The sequence below is a fragment of the Helianthus annuus genome, chromosome 12 (assembly GCF_002127325.2).
Source record: "Helianthus annuus cultivar XRQ/B chromosome 12, HanXRQr2.0-SUNRISE, whole genome shotgun sequence".
NCBI lineage: Eukaryota > Viridiplantae > Streptophyta > Magnoliopsida > Asterales > Asteraceae > Helianthus > Helianthus annuus.
Genome location: NC_035444.2, coordinates 59,515,918 through 59,522,107, shown reverse-complemented (window position 1 = coordinate 59,522,107; position 6,190 = coordinate 59,515,918).

The window sequence follows — 6,190 nt, the reverse complement described above, 5'->3', positions numbered from 1 at the left end:
AAGGTCAGGTTAATCATTACAAAAGATTTGAAAATCTTTGAATTTAACCCTCAGGCGGGCCGCGTTGAAGTTATGCATGAGCCAATGCGGGCCGCGCGCCAGTTGAAGATCTGTTTTCTGACAATAGGATCCATGCGGCCCGCGTTTGAGTTGCTTGATCCTAATGCAGGCCGCGTACAAGTCCCAGATGCAGAATTCTTGGACAGACTTGCTGTTTGAAGTTGTGAACGAACATTTGAGCAATAAATGAAGCATGAGCGCCCTCTACTTGACCCCTAGCACCCAGGGCCACCTGCTGAACATCCATGATGCCTTGTAGGTTGATGTGTAATGATCTTATGCATGAAATGTTACTATAAAAGGCCATACATTGTGCACAAGTAAATCACACCTCAAACCTGCATTCTAAACCATCTCTGGAGCTCTCAAGCACTCTTCTAACATTCTAAGTCGTGCACCAAGCTTCTGTAAGTATGCCAACCCTTTTATGGCTTAGTTTTTGCTTAGTTTAGCTTAAAAGTCAATCCGTCGTAATTAACGATTGACTTTGCGATAAATCACAAATGGTCCAGTGGTTTGTCGAATCAAAGATAGTTATATGATGGTAATCATGTGGGCATTAAACCCCTAAAAGGGCACCCTCTGATTCCCACTCTAACTAGTCCGAATGTCGAGTCAAACGTGCTTAGAAAAAGTCAACAGAAATGTCATTTTGCGATTTCTTGCATAATTTGTAATGTAGATGATATGTAACCTGTTTGAACACTCATAAAACATGATAATAAGTATATAAACTAGTCTAAGCTTGTTTGATCCGACCATTTTCTGTTTAGACCCGGTTCGGAGCCGAAAGTCGCAAAAGTTTTACTTTTGCATTGACTTCAGTTCTGACCCGTTAAAGTTTGATTTAGATATGCCTTAGGACTCTCTTAGGACAAGGTTACATGATGGTATAACCCTCTGTGACCGGTTCGTTGTTTGTCCGAGTCTTTTACACACTTCCGTTAAATGCTTAAAAGTTGACCGTAACGCCCTTTTTAAATTAAAACGAGAATTTCGGACATGTGAAAGGATCATAACCTTGGTTACTGATTTCTAAGCATGTCCCTAAAATTTCACGTCAATCCGAGGTCCAGAATATGAGTTATGCTAAATAGCGCAAATTGCGAAACTTTAGTAATTAAATAGCGCAATTAGCATAACGCCTATCTAAACCCGGATTTCGACACCAAACCTTTTACTCACTGTTGTAAAATAATATTTTGGAATTTTTAAATATTTTTAATTATTTTTAACCTGCTCATAACCTGCGGTTATGGCAACGGTTCGGTAAATACCGAATATACCCTTTTCGGCCATAACTTGAGTTCTACAAGGTCTTTTGACCCGATTCCAGTTACTACTGATTTTAAATAATAAATAAAGTATTTTAGACTTTATAAACTGTTCGGGAAACTCAGATTTCCTGTAGAACTCATAAGCCTCTTTTATGATCTTTAAAAAGACCGAAATACCCCTACGGGGCATAATATGAACTTAAACTCGTTACGGGCATTATGGAAGGTATCCTACTGATACCACAACCTCTTTAAAGCATGTTGACTTAGGAAAACAGTGTAGGACTCTTACGGTTACCCGTTGCGCCTTTTGCGCGCACGGTTCGGTCTATGTAACTAGTTTACATAAATTAGCCGAAACGGGTCAAACCATATTGTTTTGATCCCAAAATCCAGAGTATGATTATTATACCCATATAAAACAAGTCTTCAAACTTGTTGGGTCAAAATCACACTCCATTCACGGTTTTCGCCTTCACGCGATTAAACCGTAACTATCCATTGAAACTGACCGGTCTAAGCTACGGCTAAATTAAAGACCCGTTAGGATTCTAATAGGTTAATTTAAACCTTCGTTCCAGAGTACGGGACCAGTAAAAGCTATCTGCAATTTATTTCAATTAAGGAATTATACTTGCAAAGGTAAATACTTTTAACTTATTTTCCGTTATACGGGCTTGGGTTACGGTATTTAAAATACCGCTTGGTCGGGCAATTGACCCCAACTCATTAGTAGTTGGGTATTATCAATGTGACCCGTTTAAAAACTTGTTTTGTTGGCTTTACGCCTTTGGGGGCTTAATGACCATGTCCCGGATATCCTTGGCAGCATTTATGAATGGCCACGACCTTGACATCCCGGTGTAGGCGTATACCCGGCATTATGTCCATGACTATAAAAGTGTAGCCGTTGGTTACCCGCCACGGTTTTATGCTATGTGGCGTGTCTATTAAACTTTAACCCGGCACGACCCGGGCGACCGAACGCATAGTAACATGTAATTCTTTACAAGATTTGATTATAAATTATCCCAAGTTATAAAGAGTTTGTGCCTTGAGCATTTAAACCAATTTTATTAAACATTTTACAAAAGTGTCAGTTGAATGTATTTACCAGTGTAAACTGACGTATTTTCCCCAAAAAGACTAAATGCAGGTACTATGCGAAATTGGCTGGGATTTCTCCTTAGCATCATTAGAAGTCTCGCAAGCTTAAGATGCCTGAAGTCTGTTGAACAATACTTTTGTTATTTTTATTGATCCCCTGTGGATTTTAATTCAACAATGGTGATACTTTGATATTACACTTAACGTTGAAAAATATTATCCTTATGCTTCCGCTGTGCATTCATATATATTGTGTGGTTTGACTATAATGTCGCCAACTACGTCACGGTAATCCCCCACCGGGCCCACCGGTGAGACACGTGGAAATCGGGGTGTGACACTTGGGCAGTCAACCCACAGTCATTGGTATCGATAGGTTCATGTCGATAACTAACATGCCTCATTTTACTCTGTGTACATGCTGGTTATGCGTAACGATTTCGAACTCTATTATATCTATTAAACTTGTATGCTCACCTTTACACTATGTGTATTGACTTTTACTTTAACGTATGTGGCAGGTGCTTAAGATGTTTGAATGCTTTGCTTGCTGTAAAATCGAGGCTAGGAAAGGTCTAGAAACGAATAAATGAATTGTCTGTACTTGAAAATCTGAGTTGCCGGAACAGAACAATTTGACTGGATTTTGTTTGTAATAATTATGTTATCTTTTATGTCATGGTATGGGACATGATGCTTTAAATAATTGGTAATTTTAGTTGTTATGGAAACTTGTGGACAATCTGTTTCGCTCAGTGTCGCGCCCCGATGATTCCGCCATCGGTTTGGGTGTGACAATTATGGCGTAGAATATTAGATAATATGGACATGTGTAGAGACAGAGTGAGGGGCAAGATTGAGGGTCTGTTTGGTATGAGGTAATGGAATGGACAAAGGAATGGAATGGACGAGATAATGGAATGGACGAGTGAATGCAATGGGTCATTACCATTCAATGTCTTGTTTGGTTACCATATGAATGGAATGAATTATTATTGTGTATTGTTCGGTAGGCAAGAAAAACGGAGTACTAAAATTAGCGGTGAGTGGTGGTGATGGTCGGTGGTTGTGATTGTGGGTGGTTATAGGTGGCGGTGGTGGGTGTCGGCGGTGGCGATGGGTGGTGGTGGTGGCGGCGAGTGGCGGTGACGACAGTGGTTGTGGCGACAAGGTGGTCGTTGGTGGTGGGTGGCAGCAAAGGTGGCGTTGGTGGCGGCGGTGGCGGTTGGTGGCGGCGGTGGTGGTTGGTGGTGGCGGTGGTGGTGGCGTCGACGATGGTGGTGGGCGGCGGCGGCGAATGGCGTTGGCGGTTGGTCGCTGCTGTGGGTGATAATGGTGGCGAGTGGGTGGCGGTGGCGGCGGTGGCGGTGGATGTCGGGGTGAGGTGGTGGCGGGTGGCGGCGATGGCGTCGGTGGTGGGTGGCGGTGGTGGTGGGTTGTGGCGAAGGTCGTGGGTTGTGGTGTTGTTGTTGAATGGTGCAAGAGTGGATGGAATGGAAAAAAAACATGGGGGGTGGAAGGAATGATTTTGAGGGAATGGAATGCCTTTTGGAATGGGTGATTCCATTCCATTGACCAACCAAACACTCTTTTCTTCATTCCCTCGTAATCACTCATTCCATTCCACCTCTCATTCCTGCATAACAAACACTACCTGATAAATTAGAGGAACTCGATGCTCAAGTACAGGGATTAAAAGATAAGATCTTTGCCGAAATTACATATGATCTGGAAGTTAATAAGAAGGGTGTAGTCTACCAGGAAGTTCTTGCGCACGCTGAACCAGAAGAGGTCTCATGTACGACACCGAAGAAAATAAGTAACAAAGGTTGTGGCAAGCATGAAAGACCAATTGGCCCAAAGGAAAAAAAGCAATAAAGAAAACCAAAAAACATAGAAGAAAATGTAATTCTTGTGGCAAAAGGGTTAGGAAACATGGTAAGGAACTCGTTGTCTTCTAACGAGTTCCTCAGGCTGAGTTGGGCTGCTAGCAATTTTGCCTAGTTCTAGAGTAGGAGGAATGGTTTTCTTTTTTAGTGGTAGGTTGTGTGGTAGATGGAATGGGTGGTTTTTGGTTTGAGGTGATTTGGGTGATAAGTGGTATAGGTAGGTTTTTGTTTTTGGTTGTTTGGGTAATAGGTGATGGAGGGTACACTTCCTCGGGTCTAACCTTTCGACTTCTGAGGGTGATTGCATGTACCTGAGCCTTTGGGTTAGGTTCGGTGTTGCTTGAAAGTGCGCCTTGAGGTCTTTTATGAAGTTGCTTGGATATACTCCAGGATAACCACCTCAGCGTCCTCGATTGTTGTGGCCACGGTTGGTTGAAGGACCAGCGTTGTAGTAGGCTTGAGGTGACTAAGTTGCTGAAGAGGAACTGGCATTAGTTGATAACCTAGTGAAGATACCATTTGTTGTAACATTTGAGGCTGTTGTGGGGGTTGAGCAAACATGTGGTAGTGAATGCCATAGTATCACTGTGCTGTGGAGGTTTTATAACCATGTAGTCGTGGTCTGTAAGCCTACCAAACAGTTCATTTCAAGCTAAGGGAGTCAGATGAACCAGTACATTTGTTGTGAGATCATTATACTCGTCACGTAAGCCATTTATCACACGCAGAACTAAATCTATGTCTTTCACAGGTTTACCAATGTTTACAAGTACTGATGCTATCTCTTGTGCACAACTAAGGTAAGTGAGGAAAGTTTCGTCCCCTTTCATTTTCAGCTTGAGAAGCTGTGTTTTGAGTGTGCATTCCCTGGAAGCTGTGTGGGGAGCATAGGCTCTAGCAAGAGAGTCCAACATTTTACGAACAATGGTTCCTTGAACATAAGCAAATGATGCTTCAGAAACAGTGGAGACGATGATCATGCGAAAATGAGCATGATTTGCAATTCCGGCTTGATAGTTGGGATTAAATGTGACAGCAGATAAGGATACAGATGTGGTAGTAACAATGGGACTTGGACACGAATGGAACCATAAATGTAACCAAACAAATCATTGGTGATTAGGAATGACTCGATCATGGTTTTCTAATAGCCATATAATTTGTTAGAGAGAGAGAGAGAGAGAAATGAAAATTTGTGTGAATTGTGAGAAACTCTTTCAGCTGAGATAAGGGCTTCTAAGTGTTGTCATTGTTTTGGTAAAATTTTATGACCATCAATGTAACCAAACTTATCATTGGTGATTAGGAATGGATCGATCATGGTTTTCTAATAGGCATAATTTGTTAGAGAGAGAAGACAAATTTGTGTGAATTGTGAGAAGCCCTTTCAGGTGAGATAAGGGCTGTAATTGTTGTAATTGTTTTGGTAAAATTTTGTGAGTGTCGCCGGTCAAGAAGAGTGTCGCTGGTCAAGTGTCGCCGGTCAAGAAGAGCGTCGCTGGTCAAGAAGAGTGTCCAGCAATTTATGACTTAAGTTTTGAGTGTCGCCATGAAACTTTGAACAACAATCAAAGTCGCGCTAATTTGAATTAGCTAAAAGAATGTCACCTGGTGGTTAGACAACGGTGCCACAGTAATGCTAAGACCGTGGTTTGGCTCTGATACCAAGTAAAACATCTTTATGTGTGTGTATAATTGAGTTAGCATTGAAATGTTGTAAGGAATATGGTCAGAAGGGATGGGGTATTTATAGAACCCGTATTTACACAATAGTACCTCCCATATTTACATAATAAGCCTCTAATTATCCATAATTACTTTCTTAACTAATACAACATCTAACCATGTCATTGTTTA